This window comes from Pseudorca crassidens, chromosome 9 (genome assembly GCF_039906515.1).
Source record: "Pseudorca crassidens isolate mPseCra1 chromosome 9, mPseCra1.hap1, whole genome shotgun sequence".
Lineage (NCBI taxonomy): Eukaryota > Metazoa > Chordata > Mammalia > Artiodactyla > Delphinidae > Pseudorca > Pseudorca crassidens.
The window spans coordinates 85,024,810-85,038,105 of record NC_090304.1 but is presented as its reverse complement, the minus strand read 5'-3'; the positions used below and the strand labels follow the sequence as shown (position 1 = coordinate 85,038,105).

The 13,296-nt window shown below is 39.8% G+C and overlaps 1 protein-coding gene and 1 pseudogene across 1 annotated transcript in view; one reads left to right on the top strand and one right to left on the bottom strand.

Annotated features, from left to right (window-relative positions):
• Positions 1-12,057, bottom strand: part of ELMOD1 (ELMO domain containing 1) — a 111,381-nt gene extending 99,324 nt beyond the window's left edge. The window contains exon 1 of the mRNA XM_067750914.1: positions 11,730-12,057. The gene's annotated coding sequence lies outside the window, so the exon portion shown is untranslated. The remainder of the gene's footprint in view (positions 1-11,729) is intronic.
• Positions 2,075-3,924, top strand: LOC137231167 (rRNA N6-adenosine-methyltransferase METTL5 pseudogene; annotated as a pseudogene).
• Positions 12,058-13,296: the final 1,239 nt, after the last annotated feature.

Here is a 13,296-nt window from a genome sequence, read left to right as displayed (position 1 = left end):
GTTCTCAACTATATAATAGTTTTAGTTTTAAAAACTTTTTAGCATTAAAATTTAAATTTCTAAATTAAACCACAATAAAAGAATGGTAAACTTATGTTTGCATAAAAATTAAATGAATATGATTTTGCCAATCTAGCCTGATGCTTTTTGCAAACTTTTCACTTTCATATAATGAGAACATAGAGAGGGTATATACCTATAAAATTTGACAGAAAAGTCCAAACAAATTCGGATATTTACAGGGGCCTGGAGGCAAACAGGGTATCTTGCTCTGAAGGCATCTGCTGACTCTGATCACACAGATGAGATAATAGCATTCTTCTGAGAATGCTTCTGAGAAGTAGACCATTTAGATTGGGCTTCTGCAACAATTTGTGCTGTAAAACAAATTTTAAAAATAGTTTTAACCTCACTTTAGAGCTACGATTTGGTATACATGACTTGATAAATGTATGCTGAATGAGTATTGTTTGATTCTTTCCAGTGGAATTTCATCAGCACCATCAATGGTAAAGTGTACCTTTATGACATGTGCCTTTAAGGAAAAATAAAATGTTGCTAATTAAATTATGATGCATCCCAATTTCAGTGATGGGGGTGGGGGGAAGAATTGATGAAATACAGTAAGATTGAAGCCCATTTATTTCCAAATTCCAGGCTACAGTGTTTCTTCGAAGAACCCATTGGTTGATGAAAAAGAATACAAATGGCCTGCAGCAAATCACACAAGAATCTTACTCTCTGACTCAAACATTTTTATTCAGGTTAAACCAGGTTAATTAAGTAATTCTACAATATGTTATAGGTTGATTACACATGACTAACTCATGTCCTTCTTAGACTCATAAAGAGCCTCCCAACTCCTTCCTGCATAGTCTCTCTGAGCTCTGGTTTCCTTCCCCTATCACAATCCCTCCATTCACATTCACACACATATGCATCCTCACACATACACAGGGCTCAAGACAACTTCCTTATACTACAAAGATCACTCTGACCATAAACATCTCAGGAGTGATAAACATTTATCTACGCAATGAGTGAGTGAGTAGATAAATGTTTGGTTGAAGGCAGAGCATGGTCTAGTCCAAGCTCCATTTTCTTATCTTTATCTTATTTGATGTGATTTCATGTGATGCTACTTCTTGAAAGGCCTGCTTTTGGCTTCCATGTTTCCATGTTCTCCTGGTTTTCCATCTATCTCACACTCTTCCTCTGCCTGCCTTTTAAGTGTAGATGTTCCCCAATGTTCCATTCTCAACCTTTTCTGACACCATACCTTTCCTAAGTGACCTCTTGGAGCCTCAAACAAATCCAACAAATGACTTATCCAAGGACAGACAGCCAATTGGTAGGAAAAGACCTCAGCTCTTAATTCTAGTCAGTAAGCTTTATCATGCACTTAATATGTTCAGTTCTTTCTAAGCACTAGAGATACAAAATAAGTAAGACAGTCTTTGCCCACAAGGAATGGGAAATCTAGCAGTTCTCAGGCACGGAATCTAGTGCCCTTTCTGAAGTCAGTATAGAAGCTCTGAGCTGTCTCCAGTGAAAATTCATTTCAGTCATGTCACACTAAACTGGACTATACTCTAAGACAAGGGTACCTAACCAACATGTCACAGTTCTATGGACTCTTCACAGATGTGTGACAAAATTCTGATCACTAATTGTATGAAATTCTTCTTTACAACTGGGGATACATATTATTTACAGTAGTATGTGTTAAGTAGGATATTTTGCTAAGAAGGTGGTATGACTAGGTTAAGAGAGTATTAAAATTTACTATGGGTAAAGGAGAAAAGAGAAGTAAGCAAAACAAGTATGGTAATTGTGGAAGTTTACATAGGCAATGTGAGACACTTACTAAGCAGTAATTAATTCACTATAATTATTGCTGATTCATTTACATTATTTCACATCTTTAATTCCTTTTAAATGTGCCCTTAAAACTTGTGTCATGGACTTCCATCTAAACATGACAAATAAAACACATGTAATCCCACCAACGTAAGAGTAAAGAAATCAAAAAGCATAAATCCATAAGGCTAAGGGTAACAGGAGTGCACATGAGATGTCAGCAGAATTCTGGAAGCTGAAAGAAGATGGGAAAATGGTAATTTACTTAGCCTAATTGACTAAACCTGCAGTGAGGGAAGTGACCCAAAGGCAATACAAATTAGAGTACGTAATCTCAGTCATGTTCAGGAGTTAGGGATGCCTAGGTCTTCTGAAAGTGGAGTGTAAAATGAAGTCAACCACAACTTGGCTGAAAGTTTTCATAAGGATTAGTTAGGCCTTAGATCTCCTCCCCACCTTATGAAAGTAGGCATAACCCCTTCTCCATTCTATCAAAAGAGGTGAGATTAACTCTTGAAGAGGTTGAGCTAGAGAGGCTCTGAACTTTTGGAAACAAGAAAATGAGATTGAGCTGTCATACTGAATACTAGGAGGTTAAATGAAAGTGTACATGATAAACATGAGATTTATCCAGCCTCCTTCTCCCACTCAACTCCCAGAACAGAGGCAGCCAGAATACTAGTCCTCAGGAGATTTATCCCTCAGAAAACCATCCAAACCAAGACACATGTGGATCTCTCCTAGGCAAAAACAGTGATAATGGGAGAACTGAGGAAACAGAAGTGAATGCATATAAGGGAGAGAAGTTAGGTATGAAAGTTAAATCTTCACTCTTGTAGTAGAAAATCAGTAGATCTGATATTTTTAGATATTGAGGAACAGCAATATTAGCAGATTATAAGGTGGAACACATCAGAAGAATCAGCTAAAAGAATTAAAGTGATTATACGTGAGAAAGAAATCTGGGCAACAGGTCTATTTTTCATTATGTTGTATAATTATATGATGTTTTTAATGATATGTAAGTATTACTCTGATTAAAAACAAAAACTTAAATTTAAAAAAGGTGACACACATATGGTGGGGCTTCTAGCCTCCTGAGGTCCATCAATGTCCTTTAACCCTGTGAACCCACACTTTAAAACATTTTTTTTTTTTTTTTTTTTTTTTTTTGTGGTACGCGGGCCTCTCACTGCTGTGGCCTCTCCCGTTGCGGAGCACAGGCTCCGGACGCGCAGGCTCAGCAGCCATGGCTCACGGGCCCAGCCGCTCCGCGGCACGTGGGATCTTCCCGGACCGGGACACGAACCCACGTCCCCTGCCTCGGCAGGCGGACTCCCAACCACTGCGCCACCAGGGAAGCCCGAACCCACACTTTAAAAAAACAAAAAAAGAAGAAACTAAGGTTCAAGGAACTAGAAAGTCACCTGCATCAAGTAGATGGTTTCAGAAGCCCAAGTTACTTTAGAACAGTATCCCACCAGGCCACGCACTGCAGGTTGTTTGTTGAATTTGACACAGATGAAAATATTTAATAGAAAAGTGGAAGAGTTTGAGCTGACAAATGTTGACATGGTTCAAGTCATTTGATATAGTAATTATGAATCCTCCTTTTGGGATAAAAATAATAAAGGGATAGATATGACTTTTCTGAAGATTGCTTTGGAAATGGCAAGAACAGCAGTATATTCTTTAAACAAATCCTCAACTAGAGAACATATTCAAAAGAAAGTTCAGAGTGAAAAATCAAGATAGACATTATTGCAGGATTGTGATATGACCTACTAGCATCACATAAATTTCGTAAAAAGAAATCAGCGGACATTGAAGTATTCCTCACTTGGTTTTCTTTTTAAAAACCTCCCCCCAAAAGGTAGCTTAAAACCTAATTAAAATAAATACAAAATTTGTCTATTAAAAAAGGTGCCACAAACTATAGATTTTATTTCTAGGAATGTAGTAACAATATTTTGAGTATGTGTTTTAGAGCTATATACTGAAGTATTTACAAATGGTATGGTATAGCACCTGAGATTTTCTTCAAAATACAATTGGGTGAATAGAGAGTAGGGCTAGAAACCAAACAGCATTGATCATGAGTTGATAATTATTGAATACTAGGATCCATTATGTTATTATTCTGTCTACTTTTGTATATATTTGAAAATTTCCAAATAAAAAAGTTATCAAAAATAAATGTGCCATCCACAAAACTGAGAATCACTCTACCGGGCATATTTTATAGCCAAGCAAGGCTATAATGATTAGTACCTGAATTTGTTCACAACAGAAGTTAGAGGTGAATCTATTAGTCTTCAACAGCTTTGGGAGACTACTAGAACAATGAAAAGGAATTTGGTGTTTAACTCACAACATTTCCATGACTGATCTAATTCTCCTAGGTTCTCTTTAAATCTTCTACTCTAGAGCCCCCAGTATGATGTTAAGTATCATCATTTTTTAGTAATTACTTACTGAGCTTTTTTTCTTAATGGTAAAAAGTGTAATAGTATATATATCAATTACATCTTAGATTTGGTAAAATACATTAGATGGATTGAGGAGAAAAAGTGGCAATTAAAACATGACACACTCTAATAATGGTTCCTAATTTCATAAATGTTAAGATGAAGAAAACAATTTGAGTCTTGGAATTGATGAAACACAATTTTTTCCCCCAAAAGCATCCCTTCTTATCCCAACCCTTCATCCCCACACTAAATCAATCTTGACAATCAGTAGATCCACATAGTATCTGCCTCCATTGTAGTTTGACAGTGGTATCCCTACCTTCTCCTACTTGTCCTCATAGCACGAATTTGAAAATACCAATTTTGTTTGCCTCTCCTTCTATCAAATGCCAAGCAAGTTTCCTTGTTTCAGAAATACTCAGAGAATGAATAAATATTTCCTTTTGCACCTTTCAGAGTGCTTTGTACTCAGTAGGTCCCAGTGACTGACTAATATGCCAATGTAAGCATGGACTTGCGCCCTGTACCAGCAGGGATTATTATTACAAGGAACAGAAACTAGCTCTGCCTGTTTAAGCAGAAAGGAATTTGTTCTGAAGGTAATTCCACAGAATCTCCAGGAGGGCTAGAGAACTGGGTTTAGACGTTACATAGTCAAAAATAACGCTTAAAATGATGACACAAAGCCAGTCCAGTAGAGACAGCTCTACTGCCACTACCAGGTCCGGACTCAGTAGCTGGCTCCACCAACCCCACCCCAGCACTGGTCAAGGGTGTTGCCAACCGAAACATCTGCCACTAGGGCAGCATCTGGGTCCATGTCTATGATGCAAGGATGTCTGGGAGAGGAAGCACCTGGCACTTTTATCTCCTATAGTGAGAAGTGGCCTCTGTCTCATAATGTGGGAGAGCACCCCCCAACATGGGAAAGGGGTTCAGATAGCAGTGTTCAAAAGGAATGATCGGTGTCCACTCTACACTATAAACAAACACCTTTGAAAGCCAAAACACAGTGCAGACTATTAGAGTACACACAGAATACACTGAGTGAATACATTTGCCTTTCATCTTTGTCTAATTTGTGCAATTTTATTTTAGAACCTGGAAACGTGCCTACTTCGTGGCTATTCAAAGTACATATCATTTCATCTAAGAATTTCAAGTATGATCTTAGCTAAGTAAACCCAGTGGTGGTCACAAAGTAGATGCATTTATTTTAAGTGATGATTGATTAATTATCTATGGAATAATCTTTAAGTAGAAAAGAATAAGGATATTCATTATTAATCAAGAAAAGGATGTACAATAGTTATATGCTACATAAATGTTACTAAGCTGAATTAGACGTTGGCAGATTCATGTGCCTGGGAACTCAATTTAAACTGCATAATCTGATTTAGGAGGTGCTTTTAAGGTCATGTGAGCCAACATCCTACTCAGGCTCACATGAGCCAGTCCCCCTTATTACATCCCTGACAGATGGCCCAAAATGCATCACTTTCAGTACAGTGCGCTATAGTGTCTGTTTCTGATCTTTTCATATGAATCCAACCAAAGAAAGCATTAATTTCTTCTGTACTGTTGGTTAATACTCAAGTGAACTAAAACTAATTTTTACAACTCAAACTGTTGTTAAAGTAGGACTTCCACTCCCTATCCTTAGGCAACTAATTTTAGAAACTAAATGAAGCCAACATTTATTCTTTCTGAATATAATCTTAGTTTCAGCCTGGGCTAAGGGATATTAAGTTTAATCCTGATTGTCATTCAAATTCACTAGTTCTTAGAGCTTTGCATTATCAACAAACCAGATATATGTATGGTCTAAGTATATCTGAGTCACTGATAAAATTGTAGAAATGTCAGGGTCAAGGGAAGAGCTCTGAAGGAGGCCAACAGAAACCACCTCCTATGTGGCTTTCACACCTGTAAACTTTCTTTGGTTACAGCTGATGAATCCAGCTATTAGATCACATCCCAGACCTCATTTCTGCATCTCACCTACAAAGATTACTTGTCTAATTGATAGATGTGTCCCAGAAGGATAGAGTAGATGTAAAAATTTGATGAGTCTGGCTCTATTTTAAATATTGTAGGTTATCTATAATTGAAAGGAATAATAGAAGAAATATTTGATACAACACAGAACTCTTTAGTGAAGCAAAAACTATAACCCAAATTTTTTATTTTATGTCTTGATTTTCATGTACTGGTTCACATATTGGGCTACATACACATTATACATATATTTAGGTGGTCCTATGTTAGGTGAATATATATTTATAATTGTTTTGACTAATGATGTGCATAATATATATTTTAATTGAAACAGCTTTGATGAATGTTTACCATTTTAAAGAATGTATGATAAAGCTTCTCAATTAAAAATAACTGTTTTAAGATTTTTGCTAACTTAAATGGATTCTAAGACCAAAGAAAATCTGAAATTAAAATGTAAGTGTTCTACTGGAATATAGACTCTTCAGAAAATCTGGCTTCCAAATACTGAAGGGTAGAGCATTCTGATTCTTCTTCTGAAGGAAAAGGAAGAAATGTACTTGTATAGTAAATTCATTCCAGAGACTGATTCATACTTAAAATATTTATAATGCCAAATGGTAATGTAAAAAACAATTAGGGAACAGAGATTATGATATCATTGATGATATTTGCTAAACCAAAAAGCAGCTGTGGGATAAATAAATTATTAGTTTCATCATGAATGAAAGCTTCAAAACATATGGCAATCTACTTATACAAGGGATAGGACTGAGAGTTATAGCAGCTGAAATAAGCTCTTATACCACGCATTCTAATTAACGAAGTCCCAATGCCAATAATTAAAATGGAAACTATGTTTAAAAGCTATGTAAAGACCTTTGAATCTTCAGTCATTAGCTTGTTTGAAACTAATTTTTTAAAGAGGCTTAATGAGCTCTCCTTAAGCATTTACCACAATCATCTTGCGTTGTAACAAAAAAGCAAAAAATCAAACACAGCAAATTGTGAATTATTTTGATGGCATCTGAAACATTATAGAGAGTACATAGACAGTATAGAAATTGTCTAATTACATTGAGAATGGAGTTATTTATCCTTTAGAACACAATGTTTATTTTATAGACATAGATGATTGGAGTTGACACAATATTCTCTTTTTAAATGTGCATATCTTCCATTTTATAGCACAGAAACTGATGTAAAATAAGACTTGCTTGTGGTCAGCATAAGTGAGTTGGAGGGTTAAAAGCTCCTGGGATGCAAGAACATGCTGCCTTCAGATTCTTTAAATTCAAAGTATTTACTGAAGACTTAGAATGTGAACTGAGCACACAATTTCAGTTAAAGCTCTCTCTGGGTGACAGCCCGCATAAGTTGTCATTAGAGATCACTGAAGTAAGGCTTTCTTCAATAAGTCATATCCATATGAAACTTCGCTGAAAATAGAAACTATAGTCTAATTGCCTTGAGATTTTAGAAACTTCAGTATTTCCTTGATCACTCTTTTTCTCATGTACTATCAGAATTACAAGGCAGGACACGTTTGGCAGACACTACAAAAAGGAACAATACAAAAACCTGAAATAGAAGTGTTTTCTGTTCTATTTTAAGGAATAATCATTTGATAAGAAAGTTCCGAATTAACTGCTTCACTATACATTTTAGCAGAGAGTAATTTTTATGATTTTAAAAACTTATTGTAAAATATGAAGTAGAAATTTAACCACACATATGATAAACATATGAGGCTCTTCTGAAGATGGTCCCTAGAGATAACTAGATTTGTTGACAGAAGTGCAATCTAGAATGGCACTCTATCATCATTTGCTTGAGATTGGCAAACTGGAATCTTCAGAAAATGAAGATTTTCTGCAGTGGTTTGATCTTCCACTTCCCTGGAAAATTCCTATAATGATCAATAGTGAAAGTACCCACTGGGTCTTCAGAGACACTAATGTAAGTGGTGTGCTATTTTTTGGAATTAATTGCATTTGGAACCTTCTCAGTAGGTACTCCCTGGTACTACAAGCATTTGGTCATTTTCACATAGTGCTATTTCTGTAAAATCTATATTCTTTCCATAATCAGAATCTGCTTCCTTAAAGACAGCTGGACTAAATCAGAAAATGATTGCAATTGAGTATCTTTTCCTATTTGAAGCAACAGATTTGCTAAAACCAAAACATCTGCTTATCTTATTTCAGGAATCTGTGCCAAAGCAACAGAATATTGATCAGCATCTCAAATACTACATTTAAATACCGTCTTTTATATAAAAGTAATAAAACTGTTTGATGATGCTTTTTTACCTGAGGAAACCAGGATGGTAGCAGAATAGTGAAGGAGCCCTTTGGGTATTAGTCAAAGGGCAGACCAACTGTTTTTTTTTAATGCAATGAGATGCATTCACCCAAGTACCAGTTACCAATCCTTGCACTTGTCCCTTTTCACCTCCCTCTTCCATTCCCATCAGCAACTATGTAACGTCCTTTAGAATCCCCTTCTCACTTCCCTCATCTTCAGCAGGCTTCTCTGTCCTCTGAGGCCATCAACTTCCAGCTCCACTCCATTAGGTATAAAGCCATGGGTTTCTATCTTCCTTGCCTCCCAGGATAAGATCTTACTCTCATTCAAAGCCAGACCTGTCAAAACTGCCGGTCATCTTACTCCCTGACTGGAGCTGCTCAGAAGAATTCAGTGTCCTTCCCAGGCTCCTAGAGTGGACCCTGCAAGTCTTGTATCTTATGATGTAGATCCCTTCCCCCACCCCACTTCCCTTACTCATCTTTGTATGTTTTGGCACTTCTCACTAAATCTAGCAAGCTGAGCTGTGTTGAACTGAAACTACTCACTTTTAAGCATGAGTTATTTTCAATAGCTAGAACCAGAACTGGGCTTGTCCCAGATTGCCTGCAGAACAGCATATGATCTCTGCTCCACTTTATTTTTTCAAACCATAGTGACCCCAGAAAGAGGAATAAGAAATTTCCAGTGACTATAGAGTTGCCAAATAAAATACAGGCTGCTCAGTCAAAAGTGAATTTCAGATGAACAACAAATTTAAAATTTTTTGGTGTAAGTATATCCCAAACAGTGCATGGGATATACTTATACTAAAAACAATTATTCATTGCTTATCTGAAATTCGAATTTAACTGATGAACAGCCTGTATTTTTATTTGCTGAATCTGGCAGCTCTACCAGTAACTCTAAAAATTCTCAGAGGACTCAAGGAATGCTTCTTTAGAGCACCTGGATGTTTGTATCCAAGCTCTGCACACTTCTCAATTGGCCATATTTTATGTCTGTTAATGCAGCTGGGTTACTTTCTGAGCATCTCAGTAACATACTTTAGGAAATGCTGTTTATTATATAAAATTTTTACTTATCTTGTTAATTTCATAGAATTCCCTTCTAATACCATCTATCAATAATTTCAGCACAAAGAATACTGTAATGTTGCCCCAAATGTCGTGGAAAGCTGATATTCATAGAGTCATTACTATGCCTGAATTAAGTCCTGGTATTAATAATTAAAATTTTTTGAAAATTTAATTTTGAAAACACAATATGGGAAATAAATGTCTTTCATTTTGGGATTCCTTTTCTCATTAATCAAGCACAGTGAGACATACTGTCCTCACTAACAGGCTGGGGAGAAGCAGCCTGGCAGGTGGAAGTGGAGCCTGTGGTGTAACTGCAGTGGGTCTTTTTTGGAAGAGCCTTCTCTAAATGTGGAACATCTGTAAACTGAATTGCTTCAGCTTCACTGTGTATGGGCTGGCAAGAGAAGAGAGTTGCCTCTTTCAGCATCATGTAAATCTTGGAGGCTTGAAATCTTGGTCAACAGAGGAATTCCTCACAGGTCATTTAGAGACATACCTTGTCTCATTAAGGGAGGAAAAAGCAGGTTTCTTCTGCAAAGGAGCACCATTTTAGAATATTAACTGTTGTGTGTGTCGGTTTACTGATTAATGGTGATGGTGCAATGGAAGTTATACCCTAAAGTGTAAGGAAAGATGCCCTACAGCTTGTTCCAATCCTGAAAGTTCGTTACATTAATGTGTTCTTTCAGTGTTCTTGACAGTGATTACAGAACAGACGTTCATTTCTTATTTCCATGAAAGAATTTAGGAAAGATAGATGCCGCCCAGTGTAGAGGGATACAACTTTTGCCTTCTTCAAAATTTCAACTAGATCTCATATTCAACTTTAAGGGAGAGAATGACTAAGTCTGTGTAACTACCTGGTGTTGTAAGATGATAATGAATTAAGACGTTTATTCCAACATAAACCCATTACCTGCTTTCCACCATATTGGCAGCTCCGGTTTGTCAAGCTCCAGGCACAACATGCACACTGCAGAGATGCAGAACAATGCCTGGATGTCTGCCCAAGACTGGTCTCTCCAAAGGACAGACTCAATTTATGGTACCCATCTAAAGCTCACTGGGGGTTATTAGCCTCTTTTTCCTATTTGGTACAGGGAAGGGATGAGATTTGGAAAGCTGAGGCATGGGGCTTCCACCTGCCTGTGTACAGAGCAGAAAAGCTGACAAACATATTCATTAAACTTGATCTGAAGCAACCGAGCCTGCGAGGTCGTTCCTGAAATATTCATAAGGTGTGTTACCGGACTCGCTACTTAGAGGTGGAGTAGAAACACGGTGAATAGGGGCACTCTGTACTCACACTTGGGGAAAAAAAGGCACTCACAACAGCACGCCTCACCACCACACTTCACTGTTTTGCTTTTAATAGCTCTGTCAGCCGTGGCACCCCACTCGCCTGTTCAATTCTACCTGCCTAGGAAAGAAGGTGCCCCAATAAGTGAGGGGAACCTGGCAGTAGGAGGAGGCACCGCGCGCCAGCCGCTCAGACAGTTCCTCTGGGTTCGCAGCGCTGATGACCCCCCAGCTCTGCGGTCCGCCAATCCGAAGTCCTGCACTGTCTCAGAGGCCTAAGGCCATGGGGCAGAGGACCTCAGGACCTGGACAGGCCACTCGCCCGGGCCAGGCCTACCTTCGTCCCCACCTCCCATTTTGGCCTCTGCCAGGCATGCCTCCTCCAGAGCCCTCGGCGTTCAGTTACTACGTGACCCGCGCCCGGGCCAGGATGCAGCTCTCGCGCAGACCTGTATCCCCCGGGTGTTCATTTTGGGGGTCAAGATGGGAGAACAGATGACGGTCTTGAGTGACCACGAAGCCTCTGAACCGAAGTAGTATGCACGTTCATTCCTGCCCCCTCTGCCCACAGTCTTGGCATTTCTGCTGCGCCCCATACACAGCGCAGCTCTCACGGTGCCAAAAGTCCTCACCGCCACCTCTCTCCTGTTCAAGGGCATTCGCCCCTCTCCCCTCCGCTCCTGTAGGGTCGCCTCTTGACGCAGCTACTCACATGAATTTAGCGGCGGCAGAAGCTCAGCAGGTCATGGCGTGCGGCAGTCGGGTCTCCATCTCCGCGTTCCCCAAGGGTTCCAGCTGCAAGCTCCACCGCGGCGATCGACGAGGTCGGTCCCCGGCGCAGAGCCTAGACCAGGGTGGCCGCGGCTGCAGCACCGGCTGCGGGCGCGGGAGGGGCGGAGGCGGGGCAGGAATCTGGGTCGCTAGGAGCAGAGCAAGCTGGGATGGACCCCAGGAGGCCGGCGGCAAGGAGGCAACAGAGAGCAGCCCGGGTAGGGAGTGCGGAGGTTTCCCTGGAAGCACACCGCGGGCGGCGACTGAGCATGCCCAGTCGCCAAGCCGCCCACACGGTGCGGGGGAGGGAGCGCGCGAGTCTGGAGGGAAAGGGTTAAATCTGCGGACCCTGCTTCTTAGGCAGAGTGCGGGGAGTAGGCTGCATTGGCAGAGTTTAATTGCTCCTGGGTCTACCCCCGAGAGGAGCCGTGGGCTAGAAGATGGTGAACCTCGGAAGACTGTCTATGGGATTCCCGAAGAGTCCTGGAATAAGAAGGCAAGGTGTACTCCTCGCTCCCTCCCCAGAGAATTGTTCAGAGGGCCAAGTTTGTTTTTTAGCTTAGCTCCAACCTCTGCGATCTCACCGAGTGGCTCCCCTAATCCAGACATCCACCCCTCACCTGCTTTCCTGTGCCTGGGGACCTCTCCTACAGGAATGCCGGGGCAATCCCCACCTTTCCCGACTACTGGACTAGTCGGGTCAAGTTCTCAAAGAGCCAGCTCCTAGGTTTGTAACTGAGAGATGGCCTCAGTCCTCTCAGGTTACATATTTGCATTTTAATCAGGTTTCAGAAACAATACCTTAACCCTGGGGTTAATTATAATGGATGAATTATAGACACCAAAGCCTGGGGCTATAGGACTTGGACCAGAACTCACTTCACACACACACACACACACACACACACACACACACAAGAGACCTGTGCCTTTCTTTCGTATTATGTTTCATATTAGTAACGAATGTTTCTCTCTAATGAAAATGTTTCTTAAGTTAGAGGCAGCATAGGGTAGGGAAAGACAATGACCTTCATGGTCGGCCTTGATTTCAGTTTCATTTACCACCACAGTAGTTTACCCAGCTATTCTGCCCCTCTCTTACCTCATCTATAAAATGGAGAGTGGTAATCCCTGTCTCTCTGGACTCTTGGGAGGATTAAGTAAGGCAATGAATGCAAAGCACCTGTTCCATAGTAGCTGTTCACTAAATAAAAGTCTCTGCAGGTTCCACCTCCACTATACTATTTTTATGAAAGGTTAGATTAGTGATAGTCCTTAAATGCTGAACATTTATTGTGTTCCTTCCTCACATTAAATAATAATAAACCCTTGATCCTTCTAGCTTTTTATTGTTTTTAGAAGCATTAGTCTCTATTACCTTTTCTTTCAACTCTCCAGTTTCTTCATACTTCCTGAATAAACCTCTTGGAAAAAGTTAGACCAAGGCCATATATGAGTCCTCTTTGGAAGGAAAAGCTTTTCAGGAGAGATTCACTGTGGGCAGGTTT